This window comes from Octopus sinensis, linkage group LG17 (genome assembly GCF_006345805.1).
Source record: "Octopus sinensis linkage group LG17, ASM634580v1, whole genome shotgun sequence".
Classification (NCBI taxonomy): Eukaryota; Metazoa; Mollusca; class Cephalopoda; order Octopoda; family Octopodidae; genus Octopus; species Octopus sinensis.
In genome coordinates this window covers 1,950,440-1,967,920 of record NC_043013.1, presented here as the reverse complement: position 1 = coordinate 1,967,920, position 17,481 = coordinate 1,950,440, and the positions used below count along the sequence as shown (strand labels likewise).

The window sequence follows — 17,481 nt, the reverse complement described above, 5'->3', positions numbered from 1 at the left end:
AAAAAAATCAATCAAATCAAACCAAATCAAAATAGATGAACATCAATGGAATTTGTATCCTTGTGGTACCAGTGCCGGTGGCACATAAGAAAACCATCCGAACGTGACCGTAGCCAGTACCGCATCGACTGGCCTCCGTTCTGTGGGCACGTAACAAACACCATCTGATCGTGGCCGTTCGCCAGCCTTGTCTGGCACCTGTGTCGGTGGCACATAAGAAAACACCATCCGACCGTGGCCGTCTGCCAGCCTCATCTGGCACCTGTGTTGGTGGCACATAAAAAACACCATCCGAGCGTGGCCGTCTGCCAGCCTCGTCTGGCACCTGTGTCGGTGGCACATAAAAAACACCATCCGAGCGTGGCCGTCTGCCAGCCTCATCTGGCACCTGTGTCGGTGGCACATAAAATCACCCACTACACTCTCGGAGTGGTTGGTGTTAGGAAGGGCATCCAGCTGTAGAAACACTGCCAGATCTGACTGGCCTGGTGCAGCTTCGGGCTTGCCAGACCCCAGTTGAACCGTTAAACGGACGTTAAACGATGATGATGATGATATATATATATATATATATATACACACATATACAATGGGCTTCTTTCAGTTTCCATCTACTAAATCCACTCACAAGGCTTTGGTCAGCCTGAGGCTATAGTAGACAACACTTGCCCCAGGTGCCACAGAGTGGGACCAAACCCAGGACCATGTGGTTCGTAAGCAAGCTACTTACCACAGCCACTCCTGCGCTTTTAACAAAATCTTATACGGTCCCCTAAAGGTTATATGAACTTCATTTGAGACCCCTTGACTTAGGATTAATTTATAAGGAATGTTAAATGTTAGTTAGTTAGTTAGTTAGTTAATTTGGCTCAAAAGCAAATAGCAAGGCCATGTAGGGGGACATGGAGTTAAGTACAGGGTGGTGTTCATGTAAAGAGTTCAGGCCACTTGAGGTCCAGGGAGGCTTTGAACAAAGCGGTCGTCGGCATCTTCACCATCTCATCTGGCAGCTTGTTCCACGGATCCGCAACCCGGACGGAGAAAGCTCCTCTCCTTCGATTGAGATGAAATCGTCGCAGGTAGAGCTTTTCGGAATGACCCCGCAGCCGACTCCGGAGCAGGAGTGAAGAACAGCTCTTTCGAGAGGTTACACTTCCCGCTTATGATGTTGTGGGCGAGAATGAGATCACCACGGCGGCGGCGTTTTTCAAGAGAATAAAGGTCGAGCGTCCTCAGCCTTTCTTCGTAGGACAAATTTTTGAGACCATAAACCATGCGGGTAGCCAGCCTCTGGACTCTTTCGAGGTGCTGTATGTCTTTGAGGAGATAAGGAGAAGAGGCTTGAATCCCATACTCCAATATGGGTCTCACCAGCGTGACATAGAGTGGCAGGAATATGGCTGCTGTGAGCATTCCGAATGACCGTCGAATCAAAAACAGAATTCCGCGCGCTTTGTTGGCAGCATGGACGCACTGGGCCGAAGGCGAAAAGGAGGAACCCACCAAGATACCCAGGTCCTTTACCTGATCGGTCCTCTCCAGCAGCAGACGACCCGGCTCGAAATCAAGTTGAGTTGCAGGAGTAGAGCCGACAGGCAGATGACAGCACTTTGACACATTCAGACACAGGTCCCAATCGTTAGACCACTTCCAAATTTGGTGGAGGCATCGACGAAGATCCTCTATACTACCGCGAGGAGCGACCAGTTTGATATCGTCGGCAAATAGAAGGGTGTGTTGCGTGAGGTCGTCGGGCAAGTCATTTATGAAGACTAAGAACAACAAGGGCCCAAGCACTGAACCTTGAAGCACGCCACTGCTCGCACTGGAGACGTCGGACCGCGAACCATTAACTTGAACTTGGAAGGAGCGATCTGAGAGGAAGGCACCAACCCATCGTACAATATCCGGATGGAAACTATATGCTTGAAGCTTGACAAGTAGTAGGCGGTGGTTTACCGAGTCAAAAGCTTTGGCAAAGTCCAATAAAACGATGTCAACAGCATCACTATCATCGAGGATGCGCGTCACCAATTCTTCCATTACTAGTAAGTTGGTCAAGCATGATCTCTTCGGCACGAAGCCGTGTTGGGAATCAGTGATCGAGGCTGTGCTTAGGAGGTGGAGCATCATACTTTTCTTAAGGATGGTTTCGAACATCTTGCTGATTATTGATGTAAGGGAAACCGGTCGGTAGTTAAGCGGGTCTTCGCGGCTTCCTTTCTTGAAAATTGGGCAGATTATCGCTGTTCTCCAGTCTGCAGGTATAACACCCGTCGCCAATGACATATTGAATAGTCGTGTTAAGGGCTCGCAGATGACCGGAGCCAACGCTTTGATAACCCGTGGGTGTATGCCGTCAGGGCCGTGACCCTTGTTGACATCGAGGCCTTGAATAACACGTTTGACTTCGTCCCGCGTGATGATCAATCGAAGCATTGGAGGTACCGATCTATCAAATGGAGGGGGTTCACGACCATCATCTTGTTTGAAAATAGTTGAAAAAGCCTCGGCAAATAATTGACTCTGTTGATAAGGGTCCTCAATCGATACGCCTGTTGAGTCTACCAATGTTACAATCTGGTTGTTCAAGCGGGAAAGAAGGTTTTTGGATTGCTACTGGCATTTGCCGCGATTTTGTATTCATAACTGAAGCGTTCTTTCTTTTCAATTTTCACGGCTCGGTCTCGTTGAGTTTTGTACACCTCAAAAGCTGCAGTCGAATCCAGATTTTTGAATTCAGCCCAAGCAATATCTCTGAGTCGACGTTCTCGTTTAACCTTCTTCGTCACCCAGGGCTTGTGTTTCTTCCTCTTGGGAAGTCCAACGGGAACTGCCTGGTCAGTCAAACAGATTACATATGCTTTGAGGGATGACCATAGTTCGTCAACTGAGGACAACATCAGGGAACGCCAGTCCAGAAGCGCGGAAGCCTCGGTTAGAATTTCAAGATTAATTGCAGAGAAGACTCTACGTGGCAGCGAAGTAATCGTGGGCGTGGAAAAAGTTGTGTGCATGACGAACTTCAGGACCGCATGATCACTCTTGGCAAGAGGGGCGCACACAGATACGTCTGACACTGATCTTGGATAGCGGGAGAATACCAGATCTAGCATAGATGGCTGCTGCCCAGACCGATGCCTTGTCGGATATTCAACATGTTGCGATAGAAAACAATCTTCAGCCACGTCAAGAAGGGCCTGGACGAACCGGGAAGATGTTGTACAAATTGATGCGGGCCAATCGATCATGGGAGCGTTGAAGTCGCCTAGTACCAAGCAGTCATGCGAAGCTGAAACGAATCTTATCGCCTCGAGTAGATGAGCATCGTCCTGGGGGTCGGCTAGAGGCGGCCTGTAGACAGCCAACACAGGCAGGCAAAACTCAGATAGGCTCAGCTTGCAATAGACGGCATCGAATTTGGTTGTAGGTTGAGCATTTGTGGGTAGAATACCGGAATGAATTAGAATTGTGGTGAGTGTCAAAGATGTTGATGTGCAAATGAAATGGTATTGATTGAGATGTACATGAAGAGTAAACAAAAACAGGGGAAACTATGCTGTACATCAATGATAAATGCGTTTGATAGATTTAAGAAGGAACAGTTAAAACTTGGATCTCATAAGTGGTGAATAGCAGCAGACATGTCTAAACCATGCTGGGTTTCCAAAGATAATATTATTTATATAACTCTTTATAACTGGCTGCAGCCATTTGACTATAATGACCCACTGCCATCAATATTGTATTTTAAATAAAATATCGAAAAGTGGGCCATTGTTAATATCTTAGGCAAGAAACCCAATGTTTTAAAGTTAGAGTTAATAGATAATTAAATGAACTTTTGAATATCATTTTATTATGCTTGAAGGAAAAGATAGTCTCTCAGTAGGATTTCAACCCGACACTGTTGAAAGATATGGCTAAATTCTAAAGCAATTTTTCATCTGGTATCTCTGGTATTTTGCTGTTTGCAAACATTGTTAGTAACTAGTCTCGACTAGTCTTGTGTTGATCAATCATCATCATCGCTAATGTCCGTTTTTCATGCTGGCATGGATTTGACAGTTTGACCAAGAACTGGCAAGCCAGGCAGCTGCACCCGGTTCGAATCTGATCTGGCAGTGTTTCTACAGCTGGATGCCCTTCCTAACACCAACCACTCCAAGAGTGTAGTGGGTGGTTTTTATGTGCCACTGGCACAGGAGCCAGTCAAGCAGGCCTGGCATCAATCATGTTCAGAGAGTGCTTTTTACATGCCACCGGCATTGGGCCTAGTTAGCGGGTACTGGCATTGGCCACATTTGGATAGTGCTTTTTATGTGCCACTGGCATGGGAACCAGTCAAGGGACACCAGCTACAGCTATGATATTGGTTTCACTTGACTCAACAGGTCTTCTCAAGCATATCATATCACCCCATGCATCAGGGGTACTCTTAACTGGGCCGGACATTCATGGCTGCGATCTCACTTTAGTTGCCAGGTCTTCTCATTCCTAATGCCAACCACTCCAAGAGTTATAGCAAATGACTGTATTAGAGGTTGGCTGCTTAAAGAATGTTATTATCCAGATCAGTTAATCTAAAATAGGTTGTTTTAGATGGTTGATTAAAGTTCATAATTTTTTGAAAACACTTTTGTCTTAAGATGAGAATATTCCTTAACCCTTTCAGCCTGGCTGGTACATATTTGTACCAGTCAAAAATTTTAGAACCCAAATCTTTAAAATTCCCATTCTATGTAATGCAGTATAGTACCGTTCTGATTTTTCAGATATGTTGTGCCAGACGTATGATTGAAGTGTACAACATTATTATGATAGCTCAAAAGGCTTGCATGCATACAACCCCCCCCCCTCTCCCTGTCATTACTGACTTGAGAAAAAATTTCAGGTTGAAAGGGTTAAAAGTACAAAAATAGAAAGACATTTCTAATTTTAGATTTCAAACAAGCATAAATGTATGTAGTTAAGAAGTTTATATCACCACAACATGGTTCTAGGTTCAAGCCCTGTATGTTGTAGTGTATCACAGATTTGAGACAACGAAAACCTTGAGTGAAATAGGGTAGATGAGAACTGAAAAAAACTTGCTTGATTTATTGCATGCATAGGACACAGCTGTGGCTGTGTGATTGAGAAGTCAGTTTCCCAACCACATGGTTCTGAGTTCAGTCCCACTGCATGGCACCATGGGAAAGTGTCTTGTACTATAGTTTTGGCTGACCAAAAGCCTTGTGAATGGATTCGATTGATGGAAGTTGTGTGTGTGAATGTTTTTGTCTGTGTCTCCTTGCCTTGGCATTGCATGACAGATGTAAATGAGTGTCACTGTCATACAAGCAGTGTCGGTTATTTCCAATATTCTCCTGTGAAAACATGTCTGGCCATGAGGCAAATATCACCTTACTTGGAAACAGGCGAGGATTGGCAACAGGGAGAGCATCCGGTTGTAGGAAATCTACCTCAGTAAACACCATCTGACACCTTTCAAGTGTGGAAAAGAAGACATAAAAATGATGATAATGATAATAGCGGATGGGAGTAATTTCAACAGGTTTCCGACTATGTATATAATATACATCATCATCATCATCTTCGTTTAGTGTCCGCTTTCCATGCTGGCATGGGTTGGATGGTACAACTGGGGTCTGGGAAGCCAGAAGGCTGCACAAGACCCAGTCTGATCTGGCAATGTTTCTACGGCTGGATGCCCTTCCTAACGCCAACCACTCCGTGAGTGTAGTGGGTGCTTTTTTGTATATGATATAGTCATGTATATACAGGCACTAATTAGATAGCTATTGATAGGTCCATTTGAAGAGGACATCATCTGTATTGAAATTCTAGATGCATCCATCTTCCTCTTTCTGCATATGTGTGAATGAGGGAGAGAAAGACTGGGCGTATTTAAGTCTGTACATCAGCAAGAGTTAGAAGAATTGGAATGCAAACTGGTATTAGATCTCACCTTGGTTATATTTCTTTACACCAACACTGGTGATGGTGTCACGTAAGAAGCACTGGTTATGGTGCCATGTGGTAAGCACTGGTGCTGGTGCCATGTGGTAAGCACTGGTGATGGTGCCATGTGGTAAGCATTGGTGCTGGTGCCATGTGAAAAGCACTGATGATGGTGCCATGTGGTAAGCACTGGTGATGGTGCCATGTGGTAAGCACTGGTGATGGTGCCATGTGGTAAGCACTGGTGATGGTGCCATGTGGTAAGCACTGGTGATGGTGCCATGTGGTAAGCACTGGTGATGGTGCCATGTAAAAAGCGCTGGTGATGGTGCCATGTGAAAAGCACTGGTGATGGTGCCATGTGGTAAGCATTGGTGCTGGTGCCATGTGAAAAGCACTGATGATGGTGCCATGTGGTAAGCACTGGTGATGGTGCCATGTGGTAAGCACTGGTGATGGTGCCATGTGGTAAGCACTGGTGATGGTGCCATGTGGTAAGCACTGGTGATGGTGCCATGTGGTAAGCACTGGTGATGGTGCCATGTAAAAAGCGCTGGTGATGGTGCCATGTGAAAAGCACTGATGATGGTGCCATGTGGTAAGCATTGGTGCTGGTGCCATGTGAAAAGCACTGGTGATGGTGCCATGTGGTAAGCACTGGTGATGGTGCCATGTGGTAAGCACTGGTGATGGTGCCATGTGGTAAGCACTGGTGATGGTGCCATGTGAAAAGCACTGGTGATGGTGCCATGTGGTAAGCATTGGTGCTGGTGCCATGTGAAAAGCACTGGTGATGGTGCCATGTGGTAAGCACTGGTGATGGTGCCATGTGAAAAGCACTGGTGATGGTGCCATGTGGTAAGCATTGGTGCTGGTGCCATGTGAAAAGCACTGATGATGGTGCCATGTGGTAAGCACTGGTGATGGTGCCATGTGGTAAGCACTGGTGATGGTGCCATGTGGTAAGCACTGGTGATGGTGCCATGTGGTAAGCACTGGTGATGGTGCCATGTGGTAAGCACTGGTGATGGTGCCATGTGGTAAGCACTGGTGATGGTGCCATGTGGTAAGCACTGGTGATGGTGCCATGTGAAAAGCATTGGTGCTGGTGCCATGTAGTAAGCACTGGTGATGGTCCCATGTGGTAAGCACTGGTGATGGTGCCATGTGGTAAGCACTGGTGATGGTGCCATGTGGTAAGCACTGGTGATGGTGCCATGTGGTAAGCACTGGTGATGGTGCCATGTGGTAAGCACTGGTGCTGGTGCCATGTGGTAAGCACTGGTGATGGTGCCATGTGGTAAGCACTGGTGCTGGTGCCATGTGAAAAGCACTGGTGCTGGTGCCATGTAGTAAGCACTGGTGATGGTGCCATGTGGTAAGCACTGGTGATGGTGCCATGTGAAAAGCACTGGTGATGGTGCCATGTAGTAAGCATTGGTGCTGGTGCCATGTGAAAAGCACTGATGATGGTGCCATGTGGTAAGCACTGGTGATGGTGCCATGTGGTAAGCACTGGTGATGGTGCCATGTAGTAAGCATTGGTGCTGGTGCCATGTGAAAAGCACTGATGATGGTGCCATGTGGTAAGCACTGGTGATGGTGCCATGTGGTAAGCACTGGTGATGGTGCCATGTAGTAAGCATTGGTGATGGTGCCATGTGAAAAGCACTGATGATGGTGCCATGTGGTAAGCACTGGTGCTGGTGCCATGTGGTAAGCACTGGTGCTGGTGCCATGTAGTAAGCACTGGTGATGGTGCCATGTGGTAAGCACTGGTGATGGTGCCATGTGGTAAGCACTGGTGATGGTGCCATGTAAAAAGCAGCCAGTAAACTCTGTAAAGTGGTTGGCAATAGGAAGTGCATCCAACTGTAGAAACGATGCCAAAACACAGTGGAACCTGGTGCTGGTCCCAGCCTTGCCAGTTCCTGTCAAACCATCCAACCCATGCCAGCATGGAAAACAGATTATTAAACGATGATGATGATGACTAAAATTGGCTTTTGCTGTTTTAACCACAGGATGTCAATAAAACAAGTACCAGAAAAAATACTGGGGTTGACAATGATTAAAAAAAGACCCCTTGAAGGTGTTGTTCCAGCATGGCCAGAGCCAAATGTCTGAAACCTATAAAATGAGTAAACATAGATCATAAATTATAACTGGAAATCGGCTGCGAGCTGACTGCTGAATGGGATCAGACTCATTTTACATGACGATGGGTGGTAGGCTATAAATTAGTAGAAGGGTTTTGTGAGCTGAGTCCATAAGTTGGTTTTAGTTCCTAATTGAAACCAATTCACTTCGTTTCTAATGTCAATAAATGCCCCCATGAATGTCGTAAATGTTATTCACTCATTCTTCATTCTGCGCAATGAGAAAGAAATCAATATTACGACACAATAGCAGTGAGTTGGATTTCTAAATTGTATAACATAATCTGGTTAAGATTGAGAAGCAGACAACTTATAGGATGTTGTTTTAAAAAAAATTTGCTTCTCCTGAGTGAATGTATAAAGATATCCAACAGTGGATGTCAATATAACCTAAACAACACAACAGAAAAATGTATTTTTTTTTCATTTAAATAAAAACTTCCCTGTCAGAAAAGGTGACACAGCTTGTATAAATGTGTTTAGCTAAAAGCTTAGACATCAAAAAAGCCGAGACACTCTTCCTGAACACGACTTTTTATTGATCTTAACAGAGGTTCCACGTAAAGTGTTACATGGATACTTCACTCTTTAGCATTCAGATTACGCTGTCAGAATGTCTTTTATTTATTTCAGTCATTAGACTGCAGCCATCCTGGAACGCTACCTTGGAGAGATTTTGGTCAAATAAAATCAACACCAGTGCTTATTTTCCAAGCCTGGTATTTATGCTATTGGTCTCTTTTGCCGAACTGCTAAGTTACAAGGACATAAATACACCAACATCAGTTGTCAAGCCGTGGTGGGCAACAAACAGAGATACAAAAACACACACACACACACACCACACACACACACACATAGATATATTTATATACGACTGGCTTCTTTCAGTTTCTGTCTACCAAATCCTCTCACAAGGCTTTGGTTGACCCAAGGCTATAGTAGAAGACACTTGCCCAAGGTGCCATGCAGTGGGACTGAACCCGGAATCATGTGGTTGGTAAACAAGTTACTTACCACACAGCCATGCCTGCACCTATAATATAATCCTTTCTACGGTAGGTCTGAAATTTTGTGGGAGAAGGCTAGTTGATTAAATCAGCCCTCAGTGTTTCACTGGCACTTGATTTATCGACCCCGAAAGAGTGAAAGGCAAAGGTTGACCTTGGCGGAATTTGAACTCGGAATGTAGTGACAGGCAAAATAGCACTGAGCATACCTGCCAGCTTGCTGCCTTTGCACCTATAGTATAAAGGCAACGAGCTGACAGAAACATTAGCATGCCAGGTGAAATGCTTAGCGCTATTTCATGGTTTTATGTTCTGAGTTCAAATTCCACCAAGGTCAACTTTGCCTTTCATCCTTTCGGAGTCAATAATTTAAGTACCAGTTGCGTAGTGGGGTCAATTTAATTGACTGACCCCCTCCCCCAAAATTTTGGGCCTTGTGCCTAGAGGAGATAGGAATATAATGCTTATTTATTCATATTGTTTTGAATTAATGATGGCTTATCTCATAGCTTCAAGATTTTGATGATGTTGTTTATTTTTAGAATGACATTTCAGGGTAGGTTTGAGAGGCCAGACCCGGCCATTTTGAACATAAAACATATAGAACATTTGCACCAGATTATGCTAAAGGGTTAATTCTTAACACTGGCACATAAAAGGTTTTCTTGTTTTGCTGATCTTCTTAAGAAAACAAATCTGTTGAAATTTGTTCTTTTTTTTGAAGTCCTCAGAATTTTATAAACTTTCAACAGATCATGAAATAATTCAGTTTTGGAAGAGTGGTTCTTGAAGCAGGTCACACAGAGCTATAAATAATATAAACACTTTTGGATAGAAAATGTTGAGGGCTCTCTTCATTAGTTTGCTTCCCAATCATACGGTCCTGGGTTCAATTCCTCTGTGTGGCATCTTGGGCAGGAGTCTTGTACTATAGCCTCAGACTAACCAAAGCCTTGTAAGCAGATTTGGTAGACAGAAACTGAAAGAATCCTAGTGTGTGTGTGTGTCCCACCACTGCTTAACAGCTGGTGTTGGTGTGTTTACATCCCTATAACTTAGCCATTTGGCAAAAAAGACTGATAGAATAAGTACCAGGGTTTAACAAAAAAATTGGGATCGATTCCTTTGACTGAAACAAGTAAAAGATAGAAGTATACTGTGGAGGCATATGGCCTAGTGGTTAGAGCACTGGACTCGCTGTTGAGGGATCGCGGGTTCGAATCTCAGACCGGGCAATTTGTGTGTTTATGAGCGAAACACCTAAGCTCCACGTGGCTCCAGCAGAAGGTAATGGTGAACTTCTGCTGATTCTTTCACCACAACTTTCTCTCACCCTTTCCTCCTGCATCTTGCAGCTCACCTGCGATGTACCAGCTTCCTGTCCAAGTGGGGAACCTATACGCCAAGGAAATCGGGAAACCGGCCCTTATGAGCCAGACATGGCTCAAGAAGGAACAAACAAACAAACACCTTTACACTGTTTTATTCCTTAGTCTGTGACAAATTTCAGAAAGTTTGAATGACCAAACATTTTCTCACTGATTTGTTGGTTTACTTAGAATTTAATTCTCCCTCAAAATGGTTTCCTCTGATCTCAGTACACTGCTCCCAACATTCAACCCCAGTTTTTGACGGGTTTCCAGGAGGTAATGCACAGTTCTCATAGGGAATTTTTTCCAATCCCCTTTTTATTGTCTGAAATCATTGACCTTCTGTGAAAACAAGGTGGATTTCAACAACTTAGAAGAGGGAAAGGGAGTGGAGAAGAAAAGATCTGTAGGGGAAAATTTGGAGAATTTGGCATCTTTGGAACAAATCATTTTGTGTCTTTACCAAAACAGGTTGTGGAAAGTGTGTATTGTTGTAGTACATCAAGGTTTATTTTGTCTTTGCCTCAGGCCTTGTCCTTCATATTATCTCTTTCAAGCACCTCAGGACATCAGCAGTGTCCAAGCACATGAAACAAACTTATCTTGAACAATGCCCTTCAAACTCAGAAAGGACATTAACTTCACCTTCATTCACTTTTAAATGACTAAAATTTTTTTTTTTTTTGGTCATGCCAACAATTATTCAACTCCCTGCAAAGATTAACCTTTTCGTTTTCAACACAATAACTTTACATTTATGATTCTGTGACTCTTACAGAAAGATTCCATTATTATTTGAATGACAAAATTGCTTCTGACTGACTGTGATTTGGTTTTCTTTCTGCACATCTGTGCTTGTGCCACATAAAAAGCTCCTGTGATGGTGCCACGTAAAACGCATCCAGTACACATTGTAAGGTGTTAGGAAGGGTATCCAGCCATAGAAACTACATCAAAATGGACAAATGGAGTCTGGTGCTGCTCTAGGTTGACAGCTTCTGTCAAGCCATCCAACCCATGCCAGCATGGAAAACACACTAAATGATAATGCTGTCAGTATTCTGCAGACACACCACATTTTGCACCAGCATGATGTACCTTCAATTCTCATTTTTAAGAACCATAATACAGACTGGCACCCATGCTGGTGGCACGTAATAAGCACCATTCAAGCATGGGTCGATGCCAGTGTCGCCTGACTGGCACTCATGCTAGTGGCACATAAAAAGCACCCATTACACTCTCGGAATGGTTGGCATTAGGAAGGGCATCCAGCTGTAGAAACTTTGCCAGGCCAGATTGGAGCTTGGCACAGCCTACTGGCTGGCCAGTCCCCAATCAAACCGTCCAACCCATGCCAACTAGGAAAACAGACGTTAAATGATGATGATGACACTAACTTCTTCAGATAACCTGTCTGCTATCTGTGTGTTTGTGTAAAGGAGTTTGTGTTCCCCTCGTCCTCCCATTCATTCACTTCTGCTGGTCGTAAACAATTACTTATATTGTCAGTGTTGTTTGTTTGCTGTGCACTGCAAACGCATGTCCAGGTTTCTTGACTTGTCTTGACATGTCTTGCATAATCTTCATAAAAGAAAGGCTCGCTCATGCTGTGTCATTTGTTTCCAGTTCTTTGCGTAAACACATTCAAACCGTTATTTGTTGAACAGACAGAGAGATTATTACATCACCTGGAAGCAGGTGGAGGCCAGCATCATGAAGGCTATCAAACCATAGAAAACTCTGCCATAATGTGTACTCTTGTCTGATCTGTGCAAGCATGGACATGACGATGACGACAATAATGACAACACACACTTTTGCAGTGTAATTATCTGTTGTTGTTGTGGAAAATTGTCGAGATCCTTTTTCAGTGGATGTTCTTCCTTCAAAACGTTGGCGCCACTCAGGACATTGCATACAACCCAGACAATCCTACCTATAGGCTTGTTGCATTATTAGAAAAGGTTTTACAAAAGTTTCTCAAACAGAATTTCATACAAACCTATTCAAATCTTTGTTTCATCTTGCAACAAATTAAGTTCTCTGAATAGGCGCTGGAGTGACTGTGTGGTAAGTAACTTGCTTACCAACCACATGGTTCCAGGTTCAGTCCGACTGCATGGCACCTTGGGTAAGTGTCTTCTTGTGAGTGGATTTGGTTGATGGAAACTGAAAGAAGCCTGTCATATATATATATATATATATATATATGTGTGTGTGTGTGTATGTATGTATGTATATGTGTGTGTGTGTCTGTGTTTGTCCCCACAACATCACTTGACAACCAATGCTGGTGTGTTTACGTCCTCGTCACTTTGCAGTTCAGCAAGAGGGACCAATAGAATAAGTCCTGGAATCGATTTGCTCGACTAAAGGCAGTGCTCCAGCATGGCCTCAGTCAAATGACTGAAATAAATAAAAGAATGCATTCAATCTGGGGTGGCTTTGTATCTCCTCTAGTACAAGACACCTGTTCCTATCCCTCTGTCATACTTGAACCTTTCATCACCTGACATAAAAGCCACCGCCCTCAATACTACAACCCCTTCAGTTGAAGGGATCTTGTCATATGAATCCCTTGGTGTGAAGTGGTTGGTGTCAGAAAGGCCATCCAGCTGTGGAAACCATGCCAGAGTAGATGCTGCAGCTTGATGCAGTTCTCTGGCTCCTTGGCTCTTGTTAAAATCTACAATATATGCCAGATTGGAAAATGGACATTAAATGGTGATGATGACGACGGAACAACTGTGGCTATTTTTCAACTGAAAGTCACAGTCACCCAGATATAGCAGTGCAGTTGTGAGCACAGTGTTGGCTGGTTGGCTTGCTGTTTTTTAAAAGTTGAGCTTCATTTTCAGACAGGCTTTGGTATTACGTATAAAATGTTATTAATTCAAATAACAATATGATTTAAGAACAAAATTTGATAATTGTAATTATTTAAACAATGATTTTTGTTTTTATGGAAACCTTACTGTTGTTTGTTTGTTTGAATTTTCATTCATTTTGTTCCTATTCATCAGACGTGGAAAGCATTTCAACCTACATGTTGTTGTAAGGCAAGATCCCACAGTTGTATCCATGCATAAGCTGTCCCCAACCTGTGACCAGAAGGGACTAACCCTAACCCTATCATCACTCCAAACACATGTCAGTCACTTGCAACACATCCTTAAGAAAGGGGCTATTTACCCTGTCACTTCTTGACATGATGTCATTTCCTCTCCCTTCTAATCCCTTGACTTGACATCACTTCCTTTCTCTTCTTGTCCCTTGATGTGATGTCATTTCCTGTCCTTCCTTCTGGTCCCTTGACATGATGTCACTTTCTCTCTCTTCTGGTCCCTTGACTTCATGTCACTTCCTCTCCTTTCCTGTCCTTTGACGTAATGTCATTTCCTCTCTTCCCTTCTGGTCCCTTGACTTGACGTCACTTCTCCCTTGCGGTTCCTTGACTTGATGTAATTTCTTCTCTCTTCCAGTCTCTTGACATGATGTCATTTCTTCTCCTCCCTTCCTGTTCCTTGACGTCATGTCATTTCCTCCTTTGACATGATGTCATTTTGCCTCCTCCCTTTTGGTCCCTTGACGTAATGTCATTTCCTCTCCTTACTGGTCCCTTGACTTGACACCACCTCTTCTCTCTTCCGGTCCCTTAACATGATGTCATTTCCTTTCCTCCCTTCTTTTTCCTTGATGTGATGTTATTTCCTCTCCCTTCTTTCTTCCAGTCACTCATCCTTCCTCCACACTACATTAATTTACTTTTGAAATAATCATTGATTTAAAAAAAAAAATTACAGCTTACGCAGTTGTTTACTGAATTAGGGAATTATCTAAAAAAAATGTTATAGTTTTGTTTTGCTTTTTAACCAGAATATTCCCAAATGATTGCCTTCTCATTCAAGATTAGACATTGATTTGGTAATTATTGGTTAGTTGCCAATTAGGTAATAATAGAGCCATAACACTAGATATGTAGATTTATTTAACAAAAATGGTATCAAGCGGGTTGTGATAAAACACTACATGTGTAGTAAATGCTTTCATTTAACTGATATCGTTAGCAGGACAGTTGATTGGAAGATGCTCAATTCAATAAAGGGACCAGAAGGGAAGAGAGGAAATGACATCACGTCAAGGGACAAGAAGAGAGGAGAGGAAATAACATCTGATAGATTGATATTGAGATAATGAATTTATTGGCAGCAAAAATGTGTTCACAAAAATTGAATTCTGTCATTTATATAAATTCAGTTTAGCCTAAAATATAGAGTTTGGGAAGCCAAATATGAAGTGGGACTGTGATCAGGTGGATATGCAATGTGCATTTAAAGTACAGGCTATATTAAGAAACTGATTGGGCATTGGGGGCATCATCATTGTTTACCATCCCCTTCCATCCATGCCAGTATGGGTGGACAGCTTGACAAGAGCAGGCCAGCCTGCACCAGACTTATGTGACTGTTTTGGCAGGATTTTTACAGCTGGATGCCCTTCCTAACACCAATCACCCAGCAGAGTGGACTTTGTGCTTTTTACATGGCACAAGCACCAGAGAGGTCAGTTTTGGCAAGGTTTTTACAGCAGGATGCCCTTCCAAATGGCAACCACCTTACAGTGTGTGCAGGACGGTCATTAATATATATATATATATATATAATATATATATATATATATATATGTATACGTATTTAATGTTTTCTCAAATAAACATGCACTTGAGGACACTGTAAGGTGATGCACATGCACTCAGCTCCAAGTGCACCTTATAGCAGAAACAGCTGTAAGCTAATGAAGCACATTGCATAATTCCTGTCCTAAATCCTGCCAAGATTGACTTTGCCTTTCATCTTTTTGGGGTCAATAAAAGAAATACCAGTTGAATACTGAGGCTGATGTCATCAACTTTACACCACCCCTCTATCTTGCTGGCATTGTGCCAAAAATTGAAACCAGTATTATGAACAGGCATAGTTGTGTGGTAAGAAGCTTGCTTCCCAACCACATGGTTCTGGGTTCAGTCCCACTGCGTTGCACCTTGGACAAGTGATTTCAACTATAACCTTGGGCCAACCAAAGCCTTGTGAGTGGATTTGGTAGATGGAAACTGAAAGAAGCTTTCAAAATGTAACCACATGTGAATTGTTGGCAATTTTCTTCCCCCTTCCCTTCTATTGGACTTTCCTCTGTTTCTGAAGAAGAGCACTTGCTCAAAACATTAAAACCCTCTTTCTTTCCCTCTCTGAGCATCTGCTAATGCTTTACATGTACTTCATCCTTGCGTTGTGTTTTTTTTTGTGTTTGTTCTTTTTTTGGATTTACTATGTGTGTGTGTGTGTCTGTGTTTGTCTTCCCCACCATCGCTTGACAACTGATGTTGGTGTGTTTACGTCCCCATAACTTAGCAGTTTGGCAAAAGAGAACGATAGATTAAGTACGAGGCTTACAAAGAATAAGTTCTGAGATTGATTCATTCAACTAGAGGCAGTGCTCCAGCATGGCCACAGCCAAATGACCGAAACCAATGAAGGAATAAATGAAACTGTATCCACTGCTTGATTCAAATCTTTAATACTGCCAAGTTTTATCCGTAACGAAGATTTAATTAGGAATCTGAATTTTAAAATTTTAAAATTAAACTAGTCAAGAGTATTTTGACTTTTTCCGACATCAGTTTACTTTATATTATTTACATTATTTACATTTGATGAATATTTGTCCACATTTTGTTTGTTGTTAACATATGGCATAGTGGCTAAGAGCACGGGCTACTAACCCCCAAGATTCTGAGTTCGATTCCAGGCAGTGACCTGAATAATAATAATAATAATAATAATATCGAAAAATACCTTAGGAATGGGAACCCAGGTTTGAAATTTCCCCAAGACACCTGATGAAGGGTGGAGGGTATATCAGCTGAAACGTTGTGTTAACAACAAACAAGAAGAGGACAAATATCCATCAAATGTAAATAATTCCTCATCTCTCAAATATATTACTTTGTAATCATGGAGGACTAATTTTTCTAATTTTAACTCCAAAAGAACAATCTTCCAGAATTATTATACTTATGTAATTTTTACTCAAAATTGGAAAAAAATGTCCTGGAATTTACTGGAATTTATGGTGTTTGCTTCTACACTGAATTGATTAGTTTTATATTGGAGGCACAGGTGTGGCTGGGTGGTTGAGTGGATCACTTTCCAATTGCATTTTTTCAGGTTCAGTCCCATTGTATGGCACCTTGAGCAAATGTCTTTTACTGTAGCCCTGGGCTGACCAAACCTTTTGAGTGCACTTGGTTGATGGAAACTGAAAGAAACCCATTGTGTGTGTGTTTGTGTCTCCTTGTCTCATGTGAGAGTTGTAAATGAGTTTCACTGTCCTACAAGCAGTGTCATTCATTTCCAAGAGTAGACATTAAAACGCTGATGATGATTTAATTATACGAGGGTGAGTCAAAAAGTAATGGCATTTTGTTTAGGACAGGTATAATTACCGACACAGGAACATGTATTATACATCAAAATGAAGCTGGTCCTCTGTGAATCACATCCTTACTTCTCAACATAGTCACTGTTTCTCTCAATAGCAATGTTTCACCTTCGAATGAGAGCATGTATCCCTGCCCTGTAAAATTCTGTTGACTGTTCTTTGAGCCACTTCTTCACTACAGTTTTCACTCCCTTGTCACTGGAATAATGCTTGCCTCTCAAACCCTCTTTCATGGGGCTGAAGAGATGATAGTCCAGAGACGAGGAAGTGAAAACTGTAGAGAAGAAGAACAGTCAACAGAATTTTACGGGGCAGGGATACATGCTCTCATTTGAAGGTGGAACATTGCTATTGAGAGAAACGGTGACTATGTTAAGAAGTAAGGATGTGATGCACAGAGGACCAGCTTCATTTTGATGTATGATACATGTTCCTGTGTTGGTAATTATACCTGTCCTAAACAAAATGGCATTACTT

General features: G+C 42.7%; 1 protein-coding gene across 4 annotated transcripts in view; it reads left to right on the top strand.

Moving 5' to 3' along the window:
- Nucleotides 1–17,481, top strand: part of LOC115221111 — a 78,425-nt gene that overhangs the window by 14,399 nt on the left and 46,545 nt on the right. The gene's annotated exons all lie outside the window — the stretch shown is intronic.